The sequence below is a fragment of the Aythya ferina genome (assembly GCF_964211825.1).
Source record: "Aythya ferina genome assembly, chromosome: 2".
Taxonomy (NCBI): domain Eukaryota; kingdom Metazoa; phylum Chordata; class Aves; order Anseriformes; family Anatidae; genus Aythya; species Aythya ferina.
Window position 1 is genome coordinate 148,860,909 of NC_140297.1, and position 12,283 is coordinate 148,873,191.

Genomic DNA, 12,283 nt, shown 5'->3' on the forward strand with positions numbered 1-12,283 from the left:
GTGTACACAAATCGGAAAGAAGCAATGCTAGATGCTTGATGCTGATTACCTGACTCATAGGTCTATTTGCACATCTTTATAGCAGTACTGCTATTAAAAATAAATAAATAAATAAAAATTAAAAAAATCTATAACCTCTGAAGCAACAGCACAAAGTTGCAGTCTTACACTGCTTAACGCAGAGTTCTTAGATCCTGAAGACTGTCCCCCAATCTCACTAGGCCAGGGATTTTTTCCCTAGCTGCAAGCAACCCATCTAAGGTAATTATCCAGGTTGCTTTGAAATTAATTTAGAGATAGGGACTTCCAGGAGGTGACTTATCCTGTTGAGACAGGTACTTAATAGCATTTGGAGGAAGGCCAGCTGCTAGCATAGCTGTTAACAGATATTCCTGGCTTCTCATCTTTACTGGTCTTGATAAACCATAAAGACATTTGAGCAGCCAATTTGAGTTAAGATGTAAAGACCCAGCATTTGTCTCCATCAGCTACTAGTTCTGGATGCCTAACACAGAGAATAAGGACAGCACAAGGATATAATATTTCCCCAGCACATTCACCAGACTTCAGTGATTTATGGCTCATGAACTTTCTGAGTCAAAGATGGTATCTATGTCTAAAAGATGGCATCTGTACTTAACAGATTGCCATAGATTTCTCTGCCAAAAGTTTGCTCAGTCACCTTTTGAATCCACGTTGGTGTTTTGTTTTGTTTTGTCTCCTTGTTTTGTTTTTGGTTGGTTAGTTGGTTTTTGTTGCTTTTTTTTGTGTGTGTTTGTTTTGTTTTAAATAACTACTGCAGTACATCCTTTGCATCACAGCATTTGGAGAAATATTTCCTTTATTATTCTTATTTTGAACCAGACTTTTATAGGTTTCATACCTTCTACTCTTTGTGCTGAGAGATCATTTCATATTACTATTCTTCATACATCTTATGATTTTATATACTCCTCAGAGAAGTTTTGAGGCTGATGAATCTTAGTCTCTTTATTTGCTTCTTCTACAGCAGTGTATCCTTATCTTTGATCATTTCTTATGCCTTTTTTGTATCTTTTCCAGTTGTGTTATAATACCTCTTTATATAGTGAAAGAAAAGAGTGAAGAAATGAGGAACTATACAGTGTATTCAAGATGAGGTCATAGAATGGAATTGTACAGAGGCATAATGATATTTGTTTTGATCTTTTATTCATACTAAAAACTCTACGTTTGATTTTTGGATTTGACTACTGTTACAAACATATAAAACTGACTATGATAACTCCAGATTCTTGTTTTTCCATGGTAATAGCAGTTCAGAGTTCATCACCGAATATGTAAATACAGTACTGTTTTTTGTTTGTGCATCACTTTATATTTACATGGACTTTCATCTGTCATTTCATCATCCAGAAATTTAGTGGTATGAGATCCTTCTGAAATTCTTTGTATCTGTTCTTGTAAGCAAATTGTCATATCATCCCTTTTCCAGATCTTTTCAGAATATACTGGACAGGACTCATCACAACATAAGCCCAACCCAAAACAAATACCACAAACCTTTTGATTAATTGTAAATGATGGACAAAAATGTAGACCTATATTTACATGCAGAAAAACATCATCAAGTTTCCATACCTCTGAAAGGCCGTAATACAAACACTTTTCCATTCTTATAGTGTTAGAACTGCCCTGCAGATCCCCTGGATAACCCATAACATGACAGATTTAATTCTAGACACAGAAACATCACTATCAAATAGGTAAAAATTTTGTTATGTTGACCAAAGATGGAAATTTCTTCAGTTATTGTAGTTGTGATGCTGTATGGGTATGTTCTGAACAGATTCAAACTTCCTACTTCTGGTATTCTGTCTAATCTATCCTAGATTCTTTGTAGTTGATTCTATGGTAATAGAATGATAAACATGATGCCCTGTTTAGAATCACTAGGCATTTTGCTGTTTCGACATTTATGATTAAACAATGTATAGTCAGCTTTACGTATATCCTCATCCAGTTTTACAATACTGCCTCCTTTACAGTCAAAAGGGATTTTGTAAGTGATTCTTGCTATGAGAGGCAAAACCTGCATTAACCATTCTTAGCTCTAATACTCCTAATAAAATTTAATATGGATAGAGGAAAGATTTCCAATCAGACTGTTAAATTCAAATAAGCAAGCACTGAAAGAGCATATAGCCATTGCTTTTTAATGAGTCACAGTTTTCAACAATTTCAAAAGTTGTTCAAGCATGCAAAGCAGATGAATTTAAATTGCTGCTTCATTTGATGTTATATGATGTTGTTTTTCACTGCAGCTCAGCCAGTACTCTTCTAACTTCATTTAGAATATATCTGGCTCACTTTTCTCTTATAGGTTGGCTACACATTAAACATGAAACACACTGGACAGTTATTAAAAATGCAGAAGCCACAAAATATTACAGTCTTCAGATATCTGGCAATTTCTGAAGAATTTTCAATATTTCGGACAGTCCTAGTCCAGAAATAATTTTCACAGAGAATGATGATGGATAAATAAATGAATGAATGAGTGAGGCATGCAAGGTCCCCTGTAGATCTAATGGCTGAACAAGCATCAGTGTCAGAACCCAACCAAAGGGGGCTCTATGTCTGTCCTGCCACCAGATCTTATTGAGAAAACAGAGAGGCAAATGGTTCAGTGTAGTCAGCTTCTTTTTTTTTTTTTTTTTAATCTAAGACATTGGCACTTGGAGCACACAAAGAAAGGACACAGCATAATATAACCAACCAACCAACCAAAACAAACAAAATAAGAATAAAAATAAAAATAAACACCTAAATGAAGCTGTAAGGATACTATGATTATAACAGAGAGCTCTTCAGGGCCTCATTGACACCATTCAAGCAAAACATCCATATTTAGAGCAAGGAAGAACTGTACGCTCAAACTCATTCAAATACCTTCTCAGTTATACTATCTGTAAATATTTGATTCTCTGATCTGTGATATATCATTCACCAAATGTAAGTCATCGGGTTAATTTCATGACACAGGCAATGTTTTCAAGTGTTTAACCTCTGCTACTAATTTAAATACAAGATTAAATTGCTCTCTACTGTAAGGCTTAATCCAAATTAATTCCATAGACATTGTTCTAACTTCAAAATCTGATTCTGAAGATTAGCCATTCATACAGATCTCAAAATGTTTGAGTATTTTGCCCATTCATACAGTGGTCATTTTCCCGTGTCACTGCAGTGAAGACAAGCAAAAATCATTGCAAACTAAACAAAAGTAACTGGCTTCACTACAGGTATGAAGTACCATGTACTTCAAATATCAGTGTTAGCACACAAAGAACAAACTATCCCACATAGGAGTTCTCACTGACAAATATATATATATAAATAAATAAAATAAATAAATTTTAAAAAAATGTATCAATGGCTTCTAAACCATTCTATACCTATGGACAATGGGTAGTAATGAATAGTAAGTGGCCCACACCAGGCTTGTGAAACCGTGCTGAATAGCAGACCAGTTCATGATAGCACAGCTTCTCACAGATCCCAAGAGGGGTAGAACTGCTGTTCTATTACATTATTTCTCCATGTTTTGAAAGACAATTTTGTTCTCTCAAGACACAAAAGGCTTGCTGAAAGCCTTTGAACACATAAAAGTTATTGCAAAGGAGCAGGAAATCAACTGTGCTCTATATCTGATATGGTTAGTGGGAAAAAAAAAAAAAAAAAAGTGGAAAATTAAGACTAAAGATTAAATTAGTTGATAAACTGTCAATATATTAATAGTTGAATGCACTGGGATAAACTACCCAGGGGGACTGTAGACTCTCCACAACTGAAGTCTTTCATCACAGGACTGGGCAACGCTAGCCAGGAATGTTGCAGATTGAGTTGATCCTGCCATTAGGGAAGAGGAGACTAGGCAAGCTCTCACAATACTTTACAGCTCTGTCCATTTTGTTAGACAGTTTCTAGCAACAACAGCAACAACAAAATCAACTGCACACCCATGCTGAGTCTTTCTTTCAAATAGTCTCTTTCCCTTTCCTATGGATGAGGATCTTGGTGGGCTTTGGTTGGTTGGTTGGTTGGTTGGTTGTTTTTTTTTTTTTTTTTTTTTTTTAATTTCTGTGGTTCTGAGAACAGATAGAATTCAGTAAAATAAAGAAATTTGTTACATTTCACAAGGATCCAGTATTTATTTGCTTCTGACATTTGTATAGAGTCCAAAGGCCCATTAGTGCTAAATCAAACACACTCATTTAATAACTAACAGCAGTACATCCTGCCAAATAATCTGCTCTGAGTCTTTTTTTTTTTTTTTCCTTCTGTTGGAAGCAGGGCACCCGAAAAAGCAAAAGGAATTAGAGGTTCTTGCTACCCTTATCAGAGGGAGAGAGATTATAGGAAAGAAGAAATATGCCTATCTGCAGAGGGAAGATAACCTTTGACGGATATCCTGAGCATTTGCCTACCCCAGGAGAGAGCTTTCCCAAGCTTTGCATTTGTGCTAACGCCACACAAATTATCCAGCATTCACTCCCATCTCAGACTGCAGAACTGCAGGCAAAGCAGCCAGCACCAGACTTCTTTCCATGGTGAGTTAACTGAGGAGGAAAAGGCTCATTAGAGTTCACTTTCTGAACTCACATTCGTGAGGAGAGTGTTTCTAAGTGACTCCTTGGAAGCGGCCAGGCTCTGACAGCAATTACAGTATGAATTTTGACTGAGTAAATATAAGGAAGATTTTTGATGGGCCACAAAATTGGAACACCAAGATAAAACACACCAGCAGAGAGGACTGAAGGGAAACAGATGTAGTAACCAAGAGGTAGTCTGCAGCAGTTTCCCTGATACATGGTAAATATGTACATGCACACAGACACATATACACACATATATATACACATAACATATAAATGTATTTGGGCATATATACATGTATGTGCAACCATTTATTCAAATATACATACAAATGTATATTTGCATATACCTATGCATATATTCATATTTACACATATTTTATACGTGTGTAAATATATACACATATATACTATGGGTGTGTATGTATAATATTTATATATACTCACACACTTAGTTCATGATTTTGTTTTCAATTAATGCTTCATCCAGAAAATAATTACTTTACATTGCATGATACAGATTTTTTTTTTATTATTCATATATGTAAATAGTTCTGTCCTTCACCTTAGGCATCCATAAACCTGTAGACCTAATTCTAGACATTATTCATTGTACTCATGAGTTGCAGAGTCAAAAATGATTGATGATGGCACCACCATAGGGTCTTATATACACAGTCCCACTCTATCTTTTCCACACATTATCAAAGTGTAAGGGATATGGCTGTAAGCTGTGTAGGGGCCTATCAGAGCAAGCGGGATGCAGTTACAGCGTTCAGACCTCTGGAGATTCTTGGCTGAGGTGGAGCCCATAGGAAGCTCTGGGCTTGTTTCCATGAATCACAGCAACCAAAGATTGCTTCAGTTTGACCATGATCCAGCTGAGTCTCAGCTGCAGCTCTGAAACTGCTGAGGGAAAAAAAGTGAAGTTCCTCGAACCCTGTGTCTGCCTGGACACATCAGCCAACCTAGGGCGTTAGGAGCAACTTTATGGAATTTTCAACCTTCCACCACAGACCTTAACTCTGCTGTGATTGTTACTGATTTATCCCTATGTTTTTATGTACTGTAATCACAAGAAGAGAGCCCTGAAAGAGAGTTGTATATACACCATAAAGTCTGGAACACCAGAAAGCATATTTTGTCATCTGAGTGTAAGGTTTATGTTGTTAGTACTTATGCTGTCAGTTTTAAAGTACAGACCATTAATGCTGATTTGTATTCGGAATGCTTACAAGTGAATACATTCATTTAGGAGGCACTAGCAAAATTCATGCAAAGTTTATAATATATTTAACATACTGTTTATTTTCAATAATATGAAATTAATGCAAAATATAAAAAATACAAAACTATTCCCATAAATTGCATCTAGAATTCTTGGAATGTATTCATAATGCACTATCCAGATGTGTGCTGAAATGACGTCATAGGCAAGTTGTGACTTTAATAAGGGAGACACATTACTGAGGAGGTTTGTAACAAACAAAGAAAGGAAACTCAAAATTCAAGAGAAACAAGCTTTTCTGAAGTTAGGTGCACTGCAAGACCTAACATCACAGTAGAAATATTCTCTGCAGTAAACATAACTTTGACCAGTGCCAGCTGCAGAACCAATGCTGTCAATGCCAGGCCAGGATGAAAGGGAGCTCTTTGCCTTTGTAGAAATTGAAAACAGTCTGGTTGTATCCAACCCACTAATTTTTGTCTGTTTCCATGGTTACGAGAAGATAACATACACCCACTCTATCAGCTCATTTTTGGCAGAAGGGAATATCTTAACAGCATTCCCCCTCTGTTCCCCTCCAAAGAGGAGGAATTAGGAAGGAAAATCCAGACACTACAAGGGGCCCCATCTCCCTTCACACAGAACTACACCAAGAGGTGGGGACTTGCTTTCGGAGTGCATTTATCTCAAACGTGGTTGTGTTTCATGAAGAGACAGTGTGTATATTGAAACTTGCAACCAAGGATTAGGAGATAGTCATTTGGCGTATCAGCCAAAGTGCTTGAAGACGTCAACGCTCTGCCGGTTGTACGTAGGAGGAGAAGATTTGGGAGACACTGGTTCAAATGAGAAGAGGAAGCGTAATGAGGCTAATGCTCAAGTAAACAAAGGAGCTGTTTTTGCTTACTGTTTGCATGAGAACCCTAATGAGGTTGCTATGCAACCCTACCTACTGCAAGAGGCCGCGCTTGAAATCCTTACCTCACTATGGTCGACCCGAGGAGGTAGCCCCCACCCTTATCTCCCCACTTTCCCTATTTATCAATATTGACATTCTCTCCAGGGAGCTTGGCTGTATTCAGAAGAGACAAACTAGCCTTTGTGCATACAGAAGCAAATGCCTATGCCAGGCATACGAGAACAGGCCCCTCCAAATCCCCTGTTCTGTCTACCTAAGCTGAAGAGCTCCCATTACCACATATGCTGTCCTCACTCTGTGGAGATTCACAACAAATACAGCACTGCGCCATCCCTCCACATCTTCACATTTTCCTAGCATTGTTGGAATTATTCTGAAAAAAGAAAAGAAAAGAAAAGAAAAGAAAAGAAAAGAAAAGAAAAGAAAAGAAAAGAAAAAAGAAAAGAAAAGAAAAGAAAAGAAAAGAAAAGAAAAGAAAAGAAAAGAAAAGAAAAGAAAAGAAAAGAAAAGAAAAGAAAAGAAAAGAAAAGAAAAGAAAAGAAAAGAAAAGAAAAGAAAAGAAAAGAAAAAAACCCTTTTATTCTGTACAAACATCTGCAAAAATGCAGATGTAAATGTGTACTTTTTCAATTCACTCTTCAGTTTAAAAAGGTCTTGGAATAACCCAAAGTTAATCAAGAAATAATAGGGTGTTTTGTGTGGAAAAAAAAGGGGGGGGGAAGGAAGGAAGGAAGGAAGGAAGGAAGGAAGGAAGGAAGGAAGGAAGGAAGGAAGGAAGGAAGGAAGGAAGGAAGGAAGGAAGGAAGGAAGGAAGGAAGGAAGGAAGGAAGGAAGGAAGGAAGGAAAAAAGGAAGGAAGGAAGGAAGGAAAAAGTTTATGTTAATACATATTTTGTATTAATTAACATATTTAATATATTAATTAACATATTTAATACATATTAATACATATTAATATGACATATTTTGCTAAATTCTGATGTTTGATATTTGTTTCTGGGCATTTTAGGTGCCGAACACAAGCAAATTACAAAACTCAAGTCTATTTTCACAAGAAGACTCTATTTTCTAACTGGGAGAGAAGCTTCAGTCTTGCTGCTTGGAACCCACAGACAATTGGAACAGTTGCACAGGAAGTCATCTCACCTTTCAGCTTCCTCAGGCCAGACCCTCATTCCTGGGTCCTAACAACATTTTTTGCTACAGCTTTCCAACAAACTAGACTCCAGAAGAGAACCATTATTCCTGTAACCCTGTTTAGGAAATGGTGCCTTACATTGAACCCCTACTGCCCCAACAAGGGGTTGGGGTTCCAAATGCTTTATCATTTTCAATTCAATACATTGATTTTTTTTTTCTCTCCAGATTTTGCTTCAGACATACTATTAATCAGATTGGGTGACTTCTCAAGACTTTTGGCCTCCCCAAAGCAGTTTTTCTTTGGCACATGACGAACACCAAAATTAAAAATAAAAATAATAATAAGAAGAATTGCCCACTTCAACCCAATAGGACTGAATTAATGTAGACAAAACTAAATTTTGACCTTTTTTTATAAATTCTTGATTTGGCAGTTTTAGTAATACAAGCTTTTTCTTATTCTTAATATGTTGGGGGCAGTTTTCACATGATCTCCTAGAGAAAAGGACTGAGGAAATATTCTGAAAAATCATTGTGTAAAATCATATCAACATTTCCATTATATATTGACTGTGTTGGCATGGTTAGATCTACACAACAGCTCTTCATTCCTTTTTTTACCTACAGGATATTCTCATTAATGTTATACCTCCAATTTTACTTTCAGAAATACAGCACTAAACATTTTACAAGACATTATGGCTTGCTAGCCAAATCTATCTAATTGCCAGGGAAGAAAAAAAAAAAAAAAAAAAAAAAAGATACAGTAAGATTTTGTAGAAACAAGTCTGGCTGAAGTTTTGTTAACTTTCACATTGGTGTGAATTATTGTTTCCTGTTACTGAGAATAATCTTTTACTGTATTTCTTCAGCCTGGCCTTTGCTAGGAATAAAGTTGCCAAAAGATACAGTCCAAGTTCTATCAGTCTCAAGTCATGAAACAAGAAGGGAAATGTTAGAAGTGCAGAATTGGAAAGACAGCTTTATGGTGCTTTTGTTTATCCCTCTTCCTTGCTGTATCCATCTCCATTCGTGTGTTTAATTGTACATGCTTGTAGGTAGAGGTCTATACATATCTATGTTTATCTTTATTTATACATGTATATGCACAGATACATCATTTCATCCTCTGCATATGTCTGTACTTTGTGCTTGTGTGTATGATAAAGTAAACAATGAAGAACTTATAGCAACAATACCTGACTACCTCCTCCATGCCTTGGGTAGTTAAATTACAAACCTCATATTTGAATAGATATGTGAACCTTCTCAAAATGAACTGGTTGTGATATTAGATACTAGGATACACCAGTGTGTTAGAGAATAGGAGCAGCTGCACTGGTTCAGATCAAATTTTTATCTCCAACACTGTCTGCAAACAGATGCACAGGGAAGGGAACAAACAGACCAGGCATACACAGCACTTCCCTGGAATAACAGTGCAATCTTAAGGGAAAGTGAACTGAAGACCCATTTAGCAAATGTAAGATAATTTGCCCAAGGAGCTGCCGAGTCAAAAACAGTCACGAATTAAGAGTATCCCCTCTAAGCCTACCACTTTCCACTGGAGGGAAAAGATGACGTTATCTTAATAACTTTAAAACCTTTTGGGAAGAAGTTTCAGAGGAAGTCTGAACTTACAAAACTAAGTAGAGGAAAGAAAATATTTCAGGTCTGCCATTTCTAAAGCCAGTATCAGTCCTTACTGTAAAGCCTATATGTAAGCATGTTTACAAAGTCAGGTGGGAAAAACAGGCTGGTAGCTTCACTTATTGCAAGATTTTGAAACATTAGAAAGCCGGTCTCCTACAGACCTGTTAGCAGAAGATTAAGTTCTGCTATGCCATGGATGAAGGAACTGCCAAATTTATACAACACAAAACAGAGTGCATCAGGCAACATGAACAGAAGAGGTTGAGGGTAATGCATGCCTGGATTAGCATCCAAATTTTATCCCTCTAATTAATCTCTATCAGCACAAGCTATGTCCTATGCACAGTTTCTAAACAGCTGAGTCTGGTTCAGAGATCTGCTGGTTTGGACCAAGTTGTCAGTCAGGAGTACATATGTCCATCTGACTACCCCAAGCTCCCAGTTGAGTGGTGGTTCATGGTGATGTGTTTTCCCCATCCCCTTCCTCACCCTTCTGCCCCATTACATGGCAGGGAGGAACGTGCTACCAGGAAAACAGAAAGGGACCAGGAGGCTGATCTCCTGGGCTGCTCATCCAGGCAGCACCAAGATTATCATTCCAGTGAGTCTCACTTTGCTGCCAACATTAGAGGCAATGCACGAGGGAGCAAAACAGCATAGACAAGAGAGACAGTGTAAGAATGGAGGGAGCTTTAAAAAGCAGTGAGAAAAAGCTTGCAAAGAGCCAGACGGGACAGAGAGGCAAACACAAGACACTGCATCTGTCTGATTTTTTTCCAGACCATGAGTAACAGCCTTTTCCCCCTTCTAAATTCTCACTAGTTATTTATATAGGCAGCATCTTAACACTTCTCACTTTCCCATTTATTATTTATGCATTAAACCACTGAGTACAATAACTGCAAGAATTTCCATTTGAACAGGCTTAACCCATATTTTCTTTCTTCCCCAGTTCTGCCTGTTCCTTTTAGCCTAAGTAATCATCAGTGCATATAATGACATTAGAGCTACAGCATTATGTTCTCAGTTGACGCTACACTGCAAAATTAAAATGTATGCTTCAAAACTTTCAGAGAATTATTCAATTTGTTTTTCAAACCATGGTCCATTTGCATTTTCTATGTCAGTCCTCACATATAAGTTTCAAAGCCTAACAGGAAGGCAGCAGATATAAACACAGTGAGACTGATGTTTTCTTGAATTATCACACAACTCAGGGTGGATTTCATCCATGTTCTGGAAGTGACACTTTATTCAAGTAGTCTCTGGAGAGATATCTGTATGCTCTCAGCTGATACAACGGGTTGAGGTACTACAGTATGGATGAGAATTTCTCTTCCAGTCCCTGAAAATTGGAATAATAAATTTACCCCTCTCAAAGTTGAACGTCTACTGCAACCAACCCATATGCATGTGTATAAGATCACGAGTAAAATCTGAGATAGGTTTTAATTGCAACTTACAGATTTCCTTTTGCTTATTTTCTCTGTTTCTTTGTTTCTTTCTTTTTTAATTAATTTTTCTAATCAAGAGCTACAACAAATACTATAGTTGTTCAAAAATAGCACTAATAACACAAGAGTTTGTCTGGAAAAGGCCACTGTGGTTTGTTGCCACTGGCTGCCCCTTGTCCAACTCAAAGGGTTTTTGAGTTTATTTGAGGTATCTTGTCATCGCTGCTTTACAAACAGAAGGAACTTATCAGAGAAGGGTCTTATGAGCATCTGTCTGACATCATGTCTCACATCTGCACATTGTGAGTAAATATAAGTGGTCCAACAGGATGATTACAAACCCAGAAATACATAAAATCCACACCAGCTTTGTCCAGAACCCCAGGTATTTGAAGTACACTGCTAGTATTTAGTCCAGTTGATTCATATTTTTCATCATTCAGGAGATCCTGTGGTGCCCACCCTTTCCACTAAGTTGGGTGATGTGTAGGACAACATTGCTGTAATGTGAGTAGTAAGACTGAAACACCACATTGTTGTCTTGATGACACACTTTTGGGGGCAGTTAACAGTGGCTGTATCTACAGTTGTACAAAAATACCATCCTAGATAGCAATCCCTACATCTCAGGCCATTACTGGCTACTTCTACATTGCACAGCATCTGGCTGCAGATCTCTTTGGACGCCAGGTCATGATGGAGATGTAGAAGGAGTCATCTCAAAGTGCCTAAAATAGTGTGAGACCATAAGGTTAGAGCATTCAGAGGAACAGAGAGAGGTACAAGGCCTGCTGGAGAAAGCTGGAGCTTTACACAGTGCAAAAGGAGCTAGGGTGTGACCTCCAGAGTTTATTGAAAATTGGCTCTGAGGGTAACTCCCCCTAGAACTGAATCTACATTTTGTTTTAGAGAAGACTGGTTCACTGGAAAAGGAAGCTTCTGAGTGAACTAATATCTAGGCAGGGGACCAGGTGTAAAATAGGCAGATAAGTTATCTGATAGCATAAACATGCTCTCTACATCTGCTTCCCAGCAGTAGTGAAGCAAAACAAATTCAAAGGCTGAATCAACAGACTAGAAACTCTTAGATCTGAGTCCAGTCTGATGTCTGAACTTACAGTTTACAAGCAGTTTATGTAAGTCCTTGTTCACAGACCCCACAGACAACCTGAAAACCCTGGTACTTTTAAAAGATAGATTTCACCCACTTACTGCTCCTGTGGCTATGTGGGGCCATTCCCTTGCTGTCTGTT